This window comes from Mustela erminea, chromosome 6, assembly GCF_009829155.1.
Source record: "Mustela erminea isolate mMusErm1 chromosome 6, mMusErm1.Pri, whole genome shotgun sequence".
NCBI classification, from domain to species: Eukaryota; Metazoa; Chordata; class Mammalia; order Carnivora; family Mustelidae; genus Mustela; species Mustela erminea.
In genome coordinates, this window is record NC_045619.1 from 63,116,973 (window position 1) to 63,132,515 (window position 15,543).

At 36.1% G+C, this 15,543-nt stretch overlaps 1 long non-coding RNA gene across 1 annotated transcript in view; it reads right to left on the reverse strand.

The window, feature by feature from the left end:
- LOC116593353 overlaps positions 1–15,543 on the reverse strand; it is a 73,649-nt gene that overhangs the window by 36,640 nt on the left and 21,466 nt on the right. The gene's annotated exons all lie outside the window — the stretch shown is intronic.

A 15,543-nucleotide genomic window follows, 5' to 3' on the forward strand; every position in this document is an offset into this window, starting at 1 on the left:
GTTTTGTTTTTACCAGATGACCCTTTTTTTAAAAAGATTTTATTTATTTATTTGACAGACAGAGATCACAAGTAGGCAGAGAGACAGGCAGAGAGAAAGGGGGAAACAGTCTCCCCACTGAGCAGATCGATGCAGGGCTCGATCCAAAAACCCTGAGATCATGACCTGAGCGGAAGGCAGAGGCTTAATTCACTGAACCACTCAGGTGCCCGAACAGATGACACTTTTATTTGATTTTATTTTTTACTGTGGTAAGAACACTTAACATGAACCCTACCCTCTTAAATTTCTAAGTACACAATACAGTATTGTTAATTATGAGCACAATATTGTACAGGAGATCTCTAGAACTGATTCATCTTATATAACTGAAACTTTATATCTGGTGAATAACAAATCCCCTTCCTCCCTTCTTTCAGCTCCTGGCAACCACCATTCTACTCTGTATGAGTTTAACTATTTTAGAAAGCTCGTAGAAGTGGAAAATCATGCAGTATTTGTGACAGAGCAAAATGTCCTCCAGGTTCACCCATGTTGTCGCATATGGAGCTAACAGACTACAGCCCTTGTGGTTTTTAATGACTCAAGTCTTTTAGAATTTGTCTAATTGCTACTGTCCACCCCCTCCTTTGCATTTAAAAATAGCTTTTAAAAAGGAAGGTCTTCTGTTTCATTTCACAGATTGACAGGTTAGAAATACCCTTCACCAAAGCACTTTAGTGCAGACCTACCCCCCGCAAACTGAATTTATCTCTGGAAATGCAAAGAGAGAAAAGACTAAAATGGATAAATGGTAGCAATTAGCTAAGAATATAAGAGGTTAGAGCCATTAAAACATTAGGGGTTTATTCTGGTAGTTCCAAATCCATTGTCAGTAAAATTCCAAGTGATCCTACTCCATTTTCCCAGTAATTGGGTCATCACCCTATTTCTCCACCTTCACCTATTTCAGTAAGGTCATTTGAGTAAGGGAATCTCTAATTTGGACATTTGGGTCCTCTGAGTGAGGGTACTGCTATGGCTGTGTGTAGGTGTATTTGAGAACACAGGCCATCATCATGAGTCCTTCAAGGCTGCCCACATATAAACACTCCTTTGTGCTGGCCAGAGGTTTATAGATAAAATTTTGTTGCTGAGGACCTCTGAAACTGAAAATATTTATTCAGAATACATAGGTGTTGGCTCTTTCACCCATAGCCAACAGTGCAAAAAATATCGTCAATCCATCTATGCGGAAACACATTGAAATAAAAACACTCTTTCCCTGTTGCTCTACATATTTAGTTGGTTCATTGGTTAGTTAAGCATTTCTTTTTTTTTTTTTTTTTAAGATTTTATTTATTTATTTGACAGAGAGAGATCACAAGTAGGCAGAGAGGCAGGCAGAGAGAAAGGAGGAAGCAGGCTCCCTGCCGAGCAGAGAGCCCAATGCGGGACTCGATCCCCGGACGCGAGATCATGACCTGAGCCGAAGGCAGCGGCTTAACCCACTGAGCCACTCAGGTGCCCCAGTTAACCATTTCTATGTGAGAGAAGGTAGGAGAAGTATGAGTGAACTTAAGCAAAAATATGTTAGTGAGATTGGCAATTTTGTCCCCCAAACAATTTACACTTAAAGTGTAAATTTAAAGCAATTTTTGGCATAAGTTACTTAATGTCTTAACAGTGGATATATGCTATATGATAGATTTCAACCTAAATTATATATTACTCTTAGCAGTACTATAACTTAATCACAGGGTATCCCTCTTAAATTATTATAGAACCTATTTAAGTAATCAAATCCTAATCAGAGTTCTTTTGACTTTACACAGGATCACTAAAACTCATCTCTGTAATTAGATCACATGTAATTATCATTCATAACTAAAACAAATGACCACTTGAAGCCAGTTAATTTAATTACATACATATCTGCTTAGTTTGGAAGTTATATAACATTAGATCAAATTGCAATTAAACTCAAGTATAAACAACAGAAAGTAATATTTATAAAGTGTTTCTAAATATAAAACAAAACAAAAAATATAAACAAAGTTTCAAAGAGTGAACAATCTTCTGAACATTCATGGACAGTAATATTGTATAGAGGAAAAAGAGGTTAAGACCAAGACTTCTACAAAATGGAAGGTGTATAGCCTTTTTCTGTACTTTCTGGATTGTTCTCAGGGAAAACAACAGCAGCACAAAAATCAAAGCTCAGTGATTTTAGTAGGAGATAACATATGATTGTTCTGATGGGCCCATTACATCCTTTTTTCTGTTTGTGTGGTTTTTTTTTTCTTTTCATTTAACTCATATTTGAAAATCTCCTGTTGACAACTTGGCTCCTTCCCAGAGGTTTGGTCCAACCCTAGTTTCCTTTGCTGTCAGGCTTAGTGGAGAACAAGACATAGGCCAGGCAGCTGCCGGTCTGTGAGGATGTGGGGACACCCCTTTATATAACTGAGGAGGCATTGCTGATCAGTCAACAGGAAAGAGAAGGTCAGGCTATTGTTCATTCTCAGGTAGTCATTTTCTGCCATTTGACAATGAAAATAGGGATTCAAATTTCCAAATCTACCTTCTCTTGAACCCCAGTCTCAGTTATTAAGAATTACATTCTTATATATAATCATTCCAACTGTGTGGCAGCTTTGGTGTGTGACACATGGCGATCATTTTCCTTGACACTCTCTAACATGAATTTGAAAAGTTACGTAATCTCTCAAAGCATGGAAATGCTCATCTGTAGAAGTTAATATTTCCTACTTCACAGGGTTGTTTGAAGATCAAATGAGATATTGTACAAAACATATTAACACAATACCTGACACAGAGTTGATTCTGGATAAGCACACATTCCTAATGTCTATCTCTCTCCTCCTCATAAGACATTGTCTTCCAGCTCTTTGGGAATACTGTGCTAACAATGAACTTTTCTGTCTCCCAGTTCACCAAACTCCCCTTTCCTGCTGGTTCCTGAAAGATCAATAAACATTTATTGAATGTGTACTTAGCAAGTGCCAGGTATTTTTAACATGTTATTTTAACCTAACCCTAAACTCTCCTAGAGCTATTGGTCTTTCTTTCTTCTCCTTATGATGAAGCCTCTTCAAAGAGGCTACTGTGGAAGAATGTATATAACGAATATTGTCAGAGGAAATATGAATGTCTGGATATTGTGCTCAAAATTTGGATGGCATGCTCAAGTGTTTATTTTCTACAGATACGAAAGTTTGTTTTTCCCATCATAATCTTAAAAGAATCCTGATTCTCAATATGTTCAGATCCCCTGATGGACATCAGTAGCATTTCAGAACTGTCATACTATTCCTTAATAGCTGTTTTTCTCCATACCATGCACTGAAAGTTTTCTAGCTTTAGTCATCAGTGAACTTCTACTTGCCAACTTCCAATTTCTGTTTTTAGTCTTCATCCTCTGTAATGTATCAGCATCATATGACATGCATCCCAAGCTTTCCCTCTTGGAATTTTCTTGTCACTTCACTTCCTTTCATCTTGGTAAGTCGTGTTTGTGCATTCCCATTTCTTTCTCTGCTCCTAATCCTCAGTATGACTCCTACATTTTGATATTTCCCAGGATACACTTTGTCTTAATTTATTCTTGTTGTACATATTCTTTTTGGATTATATAATTCATTTCCAAAATCGTCCCACATCTCTAGGTCAAACCTATCCTGATATCCAAATCCATATTCCCAGGTGATTAAAAAACAGATTGCATAAATGTCCAAATATATAGTAAAGTTTTAAGCTTCATCAGTAATCAAAGAAATTCCAGTTATTGTAAAAATATTACTTTTCTTTACCATATGATTCATGGGTATTTTTTTCTAAATAATACAATGTGTTGAAAAATTTAAGGATAAACAGATACACTAATGTATTTCCAAAGAAGAATAGATTATTACAACCTTTATATAGAGGAATTGACTTTACAGCTCAGAATTCTTTAAAATATGCATACACAGTTCTGCTTTTGTAATATGAAGTTATTCCAAATGGACTTCCCACTAAGACAACTAGAACTTCGATAAATTAAGATATTTTTAAGGCATAGCTAAGCTCATAAGAAGAAAAGGAAATCTCAAAGTATGAGAGGAGGAGGCAATGAATGAAAATTTGTGCAGAGCCGCAACTAAACAGAAGGTAAAAGAAAATTGCCCTGGAAACAAATACTGATAGAAATCTTAAAATCCTGAACTCCTAACCTTTAGGCTTGTCTCAGGGTTGGAGAGCAAATGTGAGTCTCCCATATTATTCTGGACCTTCTGTGGAGCTAAAGTGACCCCAGATATTGGCAAATTCTGATAGTGGCAGATATAACCATATATATCCTTTTTAAGTGAACATCCCAGTATGGGCCCCTAAGATTCCTACTGATTGAATTTAAGAACATGTGATCTTATAAGTACAATCAAGCCATTGTGACAAAGACTTATCAGAAACAAAATACAGATTCAATTTCTAAGGAAATTCATATGGTGAAATTATCAGAAACATTAAGTAAACATATATGAAATGATTAAAAAACTAAAAGTAGATTATTTTAAATAAAGAAAAGACTATTAAAAATGACTGAGAAGTATTTAAAAGTAAAACAACATAATCTTTGATGTTAGAAATTCATTGAAAGGGAAATAGTCTATCAGATAGAGATGAAAGAGATAATTCACGAGCTAGAGAAGAGATCTTGGGAGAATACTCAGAATTAGCAAACGGAGGGCACAAAATAAAGAGGCTGCATGATATAATAGATAAAAAACATATCATATATAAAAGATTCAGGAACCAGACTATGAATTCCAGCTTGACCACAAACTGGCACTGTGACCTTGAGCATGTTACTGTCCTCTCTGTACTTCAGTTTCATCATCTGTTAAAAAAATAGGGAGCTGGGTAAGGATGAAGTGCTTGGGCCAAAGATGATAATACTAAGCATATAGAATAAATGCTATTAATATGACAGAGGTAAGCCCTAAATATCTATTATAGCAAGAAACATGTGGGCTTAGCTTCCCTACCAAAAGGAGTTTTTCAGATAATTCACAAAAGACATTTCATTTTATGCTGTGCAAGAAACACATTAAGTACAAAGTTATTCAGGGAAATTAAAATAATAGAATCAGCAATGATATGCACAGCATATGCAAAAAAGTAAAAAAGAGAAAAAGAAAAAAATATGAGTCATGATAATGTCTCACAAGGTAGAATTCAGAGCAAAAAGCATTAGAAAAGATATGGAAAGGAACATTAAAGGTACACATGGTGATAATTCACAGAGAAGATATAGGTGTTATGCATTTCTGTGCACTCAATGACAGAAATGTGAGAAGTGAGGCAATTTCATAAGGCAGAAAATGCAGTAGGTTCAAAGATAAATCAGCAGAAACCGTAATTGGGTTTAATTCTCCTCCCAGCCCAAGGTGTAACAAGATGGAAAGCATAAAAAAGGATTTAGAAAATTTAAATAACATTTTCAATAAAGTAGATGATATGTACATGTATTGAACTTTTATACTAAAGTGGAAAATATGGCTTTATAAAAGTGCTTATGGATACTTTACTAAAACTGATCATTTATTAGGTCACAAAGAAAAATTTACTAAGGTCTAAAGAATCAATACAGAAATCATTGCTTGACCACAAAACAATAAAAGAAAACTCCACTGAGAAAGATTTTTTTTTTTTAAACCTGTTGAGTTAAAGAAGAGGACAAAAACAAAAATCACAGAATTTCTAGAAAGCAATATTACAGGTTGAAGTGTATTCCCCCCAAATTCATATGTTGAAGTCCTAACGGTAAACTGAGATACACACAGAATGTCACATGGAAATTAAGACAGAGATGGGAGTGATGCTACTTCAAACTAGCAAATACCAAAGATTGCCAGGCAACCACCGGAAGCCAGGGGAGAGGCATGGAGCAGCCATCTGAAGAAAGCATCCCGCTCATGTCTTGACCTCAGACCTCCAGCCTCCAGAACTATGAGACTATGCATACTTGTTTTTAAGTCACTCAGTGGACAGTACTTTATCCTAAAAAAGTGAAAACATCACTGCTATTTGTGCTTAGTTGCCCAAATCTCCCATTAGACCGTATTTCAGGGTTTGGTACCCAATAGATGCTCTAAATATTTTTGAATAAATAAGTCAAGCTTTAGAGGAGAATAAATTAAATTTTCCTTAGAGTTCCTTCAAATGAAAGACTGTTGTTCATTTCTTTGTGTGCTTATTTTGTTTCGATTTGGGGGGAGGACTTTCAAAATTTCCAAATTGTTTGTCTGAAGTAATAGGATCTTAGAAGTCATTGAAAATACATTATTTTTTAAAATACTGAAATGGTTCAGGCTCTTTCAGCAGGGAGCCTGTTTCCCCCTACCCCTATGCCTGCTTCTCTGACTACTTTTGATCTCTCTCTCTCTCTCTGTCAAATAAATAAATAAAATCTTTAATAAATAAATAAAAATACTGAAATAGTGTAGAGAGAACACATGTTCGTTAAAATCACTTCTTGAGAAACTTTTACAATATAAAGTTGTAAACAATTAAGTACTAAACTCTCCACAAGAGTGTACAAATGAAATGAAGCTGTGAGGAAAAAGCATTGCTCACCCTCCCTTAGATTATAATGGGATGTGATGGGCTCCTATCTCTTTTCAAATTATTACTCACATGTTTTGAACTGGTAAGAGGAGATGTGAAGAGAGTGTTGGAGAAGACATTTTTCACTGTAGGGATTTAACATTTTTTCTGCGCTGCATTTTAAAGGGTGGCAGAAAGGAACAACTAGATACGGAGTGAAAGCAATGGCAATTCTGGATTGCTTTCCAGCAAAGTGCTTCTGTGATACAAAGAGGTGAAAATATGTATGAATTTGTAGCTTTTTGCATAGAAAATGATCTTATTTGGGGTGCCTGGGTGGCTCAGTGGGTTAGAGGCTCTGCCTTTGGCTCAGGTCATGACCCCAGGGTCCTGGAATGGAGTCCCGCATCTGCCTCTCTGCTTAGCAGGGAGCCTGCTTTCTCCTCTCTCTCCCTCTCTGCCTGCCTCTGTGCCCACTTGTGATCTCTGTCTGTCAAATAAATAAATAAAATCTTAAAAAAAAAAAAAAAGAAAAAAAATAATCTTATTTAACCCATCACAATGGAGTGGAATAGAAAAAACATTATTTGATAGCAAGTGGTACAGATTTAAAAACACATTTTTTCCTCTGAAAATGTTTAGAACAGTGATACCATTTTCACACTATGTGTGGCAATTCATTAGCAAGATAGTTTTTTAAATTAATTTATCTTCTGAATTCTAGTATAGTTAACAGGCATTATTATATTAGTTTCAGGTGCACAACATAGTGATTCAACAGTTCTATACATTACTCAGTGCTTGTCACAATAATTGTACTCTTAACCTCCATCACCTATTTCACCCATGCCCCTACCCATCTCCCTTCTAGTAACCACCAGGTTGTTTACTACATTTGAGTCTTTTTGTCTGTTTGTTGCTTTTTTTCTTTGTCCTTTTGTTTTGATTCTTAAATTCCATATATGAGCAAAATCATATAGTATTTCACTTAACATCATACCCTCTAGATCTATCCATGTTGTTGCAAATGGTAAGATTTCACTTTCTTAGCTGAGTAATATTCCATTGTGTATATATATACCTATCTATACCACCTCTTATTTATCCATTCATCTATTGACAGACACTTGAGTTGCTTCCATATTTTGGCTATATAAATAATGCTATGATAAACATAGCAGTGCATGTATCTATTTGAATTGGTGTTCTCATATTCTTTGGGTAAACACCTTGTAGTGCTATTACTGGGTCATAGAGTAGTTCTATTTTTAACTTTTTGAGGAACTTCCATACTGTTTTCCAGAGTAGCTGCATGGGTTTGCCTTCCGACCAACAGTGCATGAGGATTCCTTTTTTTTTTTTTTTTTTTTAACACATCCTCTCCAATACCTGTTTTTTCTTGTGCTTTTTTATTTTATCTCTCTCACAGGTGTGAGGTGATAGTGCATTGTGGTTTTGATTTGCATTTCTCTGATGATGAATGATGCTGAGCCTCATTTCATGTGTATATGGACCATCTGTATATCTTCTTTGGAGAAATGCCTGTTCATGCCTTCTGCCCATTTTTTAATTGGATTGTTTGATGATTTTTTGGGGGGGTATTGATTGTGTAACTTATTTATATATTTTGGAAACTAACCCCTTATCCATATATATCATTGGCAAATATCTTTTCTCATTCAATAGGTTGTCTTTTAGTTTTTTTCATCATTTCTTTTGCTGTGCAGAAGCTTTTTATTCAGATGTACTCCCAGTAGCTTATTTTTGCTTTGTTTCCCTTGTTTCAGAAGACAATATCTAGAAAAATGTTACTATGAACCAATGTCAGAGGAATTATTGCCAGTGCTCTCTTCTAGGATTTGTTTGGCTTCAGGTCTCACATTCAGATCTTTAATCCATTTTGAGTTTATTTTTGTATCTGGTGTAAGAAAGTGGTCCATTTTCATTCTTTTGCATGTTGCTGTCCAGTTTTCCTAGCACTATTTGATGAAGAGACTTTTTCCCTATTGTATACTCTTTCCCCTTTATCAAAGATTAATTGGTCATAATTCTAGGTTTATTTCTAGGCTTTCTATTCTATTCTATTGATCTATGTGTCTTTTTTTTGCCAGTATCATACTGTTTTTTTTTTTTTAAGGTTTTGTTTATTTATTTGGGAGAGAGAGAATGAGAGAGAGAGAGAGAACATGAGAGGAGAGAGGTCAGCGGGAGAAGCAGATTCCCTGCGTATCAGGGAACCCAGTGTGGGATTTGATCCCAGGACTCCAGGATCATGACCTGAGCCGAAGGCAGTCGCTTGACCAACTGAGCCACCCAGACCTCTACCAGTATCATACTGTTTTGATTACTATAGCTTTGTAGTATATCTTGAGATGTGGGATTGTGGTACATCAATTTTGTTCTTCTTTTTACATGATTTCTTCAGCTATTCTGTGGTTCCATACAAATTTTGGGATTATTTATTCTAGTTCTGTAAAAAAATGCTTTTGATATTTTGATAGGGATTGCACTAAAGTTGTAGATTGCTTTATGTAGTATCAACATTTTAGAAATATTTGTTCTCCCAATCCATGAGCATGGGATATCTTTTCATTTCTTGGTTTTGGGGGATGTTTTTTAAAGACTTTTATTTATTTGATAGAGAGAGTGCACAAGCAGGGGGAATGTCAGATAGAGGGAGAAGGAGAACCAGGCTCCTTGCTGAGCAAGGAAACCAATGTGGGACTTGATCCCAGTTCCCTGGGATCATGACATGAGTCAAAGACAGATGCTTAACTGACTGAGCCACCCAGGCATCCCTATCTTTCCATTTCTTTGTGTCATCTTTAATTCCTTTCATCCATGTTTTATGGTTTTCAGAGTATAGGTCTTTCATCTCTTTGGTTTAGTTTATTCCTCTGTATTTTATTCTTTGTGATAAAGAAAGTTGTAAATGGGATTGTTTTCTTACCTTCTCTTTCTGCAGTTTCATAATTAGTATATAGAAATGCAATGGGTTACTATATATTAATTTGTATCTTGTGAATTGACTAAAAATCACTTATCAGTTCTAGTAGTTTTTTTGCTGGAGTCTTTAGGGTTTTCTATACACGATATCATGTCATTTGCAAATACCAAGAGTTAGTTCTTTACCAATATGGATGCTTTTTATTTCTTTTCTCCTTCTCCTTCTCCTTCTCCTTCTCCTTCTCCTTCTCCTTCTCCTTCTCCTTCTCCTTCTCCTTCTCCTTCTCCTTCTCCTTCTCCTTCTCCTTCTCCTTCTCCTTCTCCTTCTCCTTCTCCTTCTCCTTCTCCTTCTCCTTCTCCTTCTCCTTCTCCTTCTCCTTCTCCTTCTCCTTCTCCTTCTCCTTCTCCTTCTCCTTCTCCTTCTCCTTCTCTCTCCTTCTCCTTCTCCTTCTTCTTTTTTTGTCTTATTCCTTTGGCCAGGACATGAGTATTATGCTGGATAAAAGTGGTAAGAGAGGACACCCTTGTCTTGTTACTGATTTTAGGGGGAAAAGCTCTCAGTTTTTTTACCATTCAGTATGATTTTAGCTGTGGGGTTTTCATATATGGCCTTTCTTATGTTAAGGTGTTTTCCTTCTACACTTACTTTATTGAGGGTTTGTATTATAAATGAATGTTGTACTTTGTCAAATGCTTTTTCTGCATCTATTGAAATGATCATGTCATTCTTATCATTCTCTTTCTTATGTGATGTGTCATATTGATTGATTTGTGAATATTGAACCCTTGCATCCCAGGAATAAATCCCACTTGATTATGGTGAATGATTTTTTAATGTATTGTTGGATTCGGTTTGCTAGTATTTTGTTGAGGACTTTTGCATCTAGGTATTGACCTGTAGGGTTGTTTTTGTTTTTTCTTTTTCTGGTGGTGTTTTTATGTAGTTTTGGTCAGGGTAATGTGGCCTCATGGAACGAATTTGAAAGTTTTCCTTTCCCTTCTATTGTTTGGAGTAGTTTGAGAATAGGTATTAACTCTTGTTAGAATTCACCAGTGAAGCCATCTGGTCTTAGACTTTGTTTATTGGGAGTTTTTTGATTGCTAATTCAATTTCATTGTTGATTATTGGTCTATTCACGTTTTCTGTTTTTTTCCTATTTCAGTTTTGGTAACATATGTTTCTAGGAATTTATCTCTTTCTTCTATATTATATTGGCAACTGTTCGTATTTCTGTGGTGTTGGTTGTGATTTCTCCTTTTTCATTTTTGATTATATTATTTGAGTCCTCTCTCTCTCTCTCTTTTATGAATCTGGCTAGTTCTAACAATTTTGTTGATTTTTTTAAGGAACCAGCTCCTGTTGATCTGTTCTGTTGTTTTTTAGTTTCTAAATTATTTACTTTTGCTCTAATCTTTATTATTTCCTTCCTTCTGCTGGCTTTAGCCTTCCTTTGTTCTTTTTCTAGCTGATGTAGTGCTTGATCCCAGGACTCTGGGATCATGACCTAAGCCAAAGGCAGATGCTTAACTGACTGAACCTCCCAAGCACCACTAAAAATTCTTTATTACTACCTTTTTTTCCTTGCCATTTTAATTGTTATGTGTCTTGGTGTAGATCTCCTTGGGTTAAATTTGTTGAGGGCTTGTCATGCCTACTGGATCTGGATTTCTGTTTCCTTCCTTAGTTTCAAAAAGATTTCAGTTATTATTCCTTCAAATAAAATTCTGCCCCCTTTTTTCTCTCTTCTTCTGGGATCACTATAATGCAAATGTTATTATGCTTGATGGTGTTACAGAGTTCCCTTAATCTAGTCTAACTTTTTATTAATCTTTTTTCCTTTTCCTGTTCAGTGTAACTGCTATTATTGTTTCCTTCAGGTCACTGATCCATTCTTCTGCTTCCTCTTCTTTACCATTTATTCCTGCTAGTATATTTTTATTTCAGTTATTGAGGTCTTCATCATTTATTGGCTCTTCTTTACATTTTCTGTCTCTTTGTTGAGGGTGTCACTGAGGTCCTCCACTCTTTTCAAGTCCAGTGAATATCTTTATGATGATGATTTTGAATTCTCTAGCAGGCATATCGCTTATCTCTGTTTAGCTCTCTTGCTGTGATTTTGTCCTGTCCTTTCATTTGGAATGCCTTTCATTGGAATGTCTTCATTCTGTCTAACTCTCTGTTTTTACGTATTAGGAAAGACAGTTATGTCTACTGTTCTTGAAAGTAGTGGCTTTATGAAGAAGTCTTATAGTGCCTTGTAGTTCAATGTCCCCTGCTCACCAGAACCTGTAGCTTCCTATGTGTTGTGTGTGCCCTACTATTGTGGCTGAGCTGCATTTGCCTTAATCCAGTCATGTGCAGTGGCTCTCTTTGCCTGTAGTGGCCACGGTTTGGTTCCTGTGTTGTTAAGGGGCCAGTCATAGGCCACCTTGGGCATGAGTTCAGGCCTTTGACAGAGATGTGGTCCCACCAAAGTATAGGGCACTTTCCTTGGTCTGTCCCCTATAAAGCTTTTGTTGGTGGGTGGGGCCTGAGATCAGACCAGTTGTCTGCTCCTAACCCACTACTGGAACACCGGTCAAACTTGTATAGTTATTTTCCCCTCTCCCCAGGGCAGGGGGCACTTTGTGGTAGTACTAGCCCCTATCAGGGCTATTTGTATATTGCCACACTTGTGGAACCACTTTAGCTAGACTACTGCAGAGGGCAGGCTGGAGAGAGTGGTTCTACAGAAGAGGGTGGAAGCAAGTTACATTGTATTAGAAAGTTTGCAAAAGTCTGCTGTGGGAGGAGACCTGGTGCTGCTTTGGAGAGCTGCAGAGGCTAAGTTGAGGGGATGAGTCTGCAAAAGAGCATGGAGGCAGGACATGTTGTTAGCAAGTGAGGTAGAGAGTTCATGTTGTGCTGTTTCCCACAGGTGTCCCTGCGACTAGGTTGGGTGGTGGAGGAGGAAAATGGCAATTGGTAGCTCTTTTGTTCTTGTAAAAGTCTCCCAAAGATCCCTGCCCCTTCTGCACATGCTGAGATGAGTAAATAAATCTCCTTCCCACATACTGCAGGCATTTTTTCAAACTACTGTTTCTACGCTGTATCTCAGTGGGACTATTTGTTATGCTGTCTTGTTAAAGGCGGAGATTCAGTTTCCTATCACCCTCTAGGTCTCCCAGAGCCAACCAGCTGATTTTTAAAGTTCCAGGTGTTAAGCCCTGCTAATGTAAAAACTCAAGATGTTAAATCACTCTGGTTTTCAAAGCCAAATATTATGGGGATTTGCCATCCCTGAGTGTGTTCTCCTTGCCTACAGTGCCTGGTGTGTGGTCTGTTCCTCTCCCTTCTCTGTGTTTACTGAGTCCCTCCTGGGGACAAACCCATGGGTCAGTTTAGCTTCTGACCAAGTTCCCACCCTTCCTACCATTTTTGATGTGGCCACTTCTTCATGTTCAGTTGTGGAGAGTCCATTCTGCCAGTCTTCAGATCATTTTCTGTATTATTTACACTGATGTGGGTATTATGTAGGTGTATCCATAGAATGAGGTGAGTTTAGGATCCTCCTATTCTACCATCTTTCCCAGAAGCCCCCAAGATAGTTTTAAAACTATGTAGCAACAACAAAAATGTTTACATAGAAATCAGCTATAAATTATACTATTTTTATGTTTTCTATTTTATATACACATATTGCATATATTGTGTATAGTTCAGGCATTGAAATCAGATATTTTTGAATCATATTCTATCACTCTAAAAACATAATATTTTCTTGGGGTGCCTGGGTGGCTCAGTGGATTAAGCCGCTGCCTTTGGCTCAGGTCATGATCTCGGGGTCCTGGGATCAAGCCCCGCATCTGCCTCAGCATCCCTGCTGAGCAGAGAGCCTGCTTCCCCCTATCTCTCTGCCTGACTCTCTGCCTACTTGTGATCTCTCTCTCTCTGTCAAATAAATAAATAAAATCTTTAAATAACAAAACAAAACAAAAAACCATAATATTTTCTTTATTCATCTGTCAACAGGCACTTAGGTTATTTCCCTACATTGGTTATTGTGAATATGCTGTGATGAACATGTGAGTACAGGTATCTCTTCAAGGTAATGATTTTGTTTTCTTTGGTTATAAATCCAGAAGTGAGATTGCTGGATCATATGGTAGTTCCATTTTCAGTTTCTCAAGGAATCTCTGTATTGTTTTCCATTGTGACTGAAATAATTTACATTTCTAGCAACGTTGTGCAGCTGTTCCAACATGGGGTAATTTGAACATCAAAAAAGGGGGATCAAAATACATATATGCTAAAATATATGAGTTCACAATGAGAACCACCAAAAAAATTCTTTGGTCATTTTTGGAGGATGCTAGAGAAGGAACTCCTTATTATGTGCAGAAAACTGGTGAGTAAGGGGAAAGAATTAAGCATATATCTTGCCTTTTATTTAAAACCGTGCCTCAAGGTAGGCAATTAGTTAATGAGGAATGCTCTCCTTTTTTGAAGAATTTCAGCTAGTAAACATAGAGGAAATAATAGAATCAGACTCTCACTTGCAACCTGTAATAATAAAACAATGCTTCTAGGCAATTATCAGCAATGATTGCTAAAACCAGTGACTAAAGAGCTAATGGAAAACTCAGAGTGGACAATGTGGCTGACAAAATCTGATCTCATTGATCAATATTAACACCAAAAAAGAGATTCAGCCAGATGTTGTGATGCAACAGGAAAGAAACAGTATCACATGTGAAGGATTCTTACCTGAATGGAATCAAGCCACTAGATCAAACAACAAGTATAGAAGAAAAAATAAAGTTAGGAAAATAAATAAATGTGTAGGTTAAAAGCAGGTATTTGGGTTTAAATGAACACTAGACCATAAATCAGAAAAACTAAACTTTGGCTCAGGATTTCAACGTGAACTAGATGTGTAATTTTGGACAAGTTATTTAATATCTCTGGGTTTCTTTATCATTTCTAAATCATTGTATGTACTTTGTTAAATACGTTAATTATCTTCTTATAGGAAATCATCATTCTTCCAAATCATTTGATTTTATGTTTTTTTCCTTTTAGAATATTAGTAAATTTTACAGAAATATAAAATTGTAAAATCATTGAATAATTAGAATAAGTATTGGAAAAAATTTTTATTCTTTCTTTCTGAAATTTTTGCTAAACACCCTCAAACTGTATCACTATGCTTTAAAGAAGTATATGAACTCAGTGAACTTAATTTTTTTACTTGGGGAACTTCCACTTTTTTTAGTTTATATAGATATGCATGTTTTCACTAGCAGTTGGAATTTGTTTTTCTTGCTATATATGATATTAAATTGTCATAACTTAGATTATTAACTTAAATATAACTTAGAAATATAAGAAAAAAGAAATGTATGAAGAAAATAAAAAAATTAAATTTATTCTTTCAAAATAATTGCAATGTTTCTATGCAGTAATAGAAAAAGCAAAAATTTCTTAATTATATAGATACATGTCTATTTAAATGCTGACAAATGAATTTGGGGATTGAAAATTATTTTTTTGCTGCCTTTAATCTTCCATCTCCACTTTACTGTAAATAACTTCTGATTTCTCTTTTGCATGTATATGTGTGTGTGTCCTTTTTTTTTTATCTACGTTACCCTCATAGTTTAATCTACTACTGAACGTTCATGGAATTAAGCCATTGGGGTCATTTGGCTTTAGCGTCCTCATTAGATTCCTCAGTGTCCCTGGCTTTGCTCTTTGCATATAAACACATTTGTTATTCTTAATCACTTCCTTTTTCAATCCCTTACTAGAGCATACTGCTTACTAGAGCATACTGCTGTGAAAATCCACACTTGTATTTTGCAAAAATGGAAAATTCAAAATTCTGCTATGTGTGACACACCATTAACTGCCCAAAGACACTCTGTATCTGCTATGTTAGTATTTACTGATGTGTTAATGTAATAATCACCCATCTGCTTCTGCTGTCTATGAGGCACTTTCTATCTATAGGGGTGGAAATTAATGAC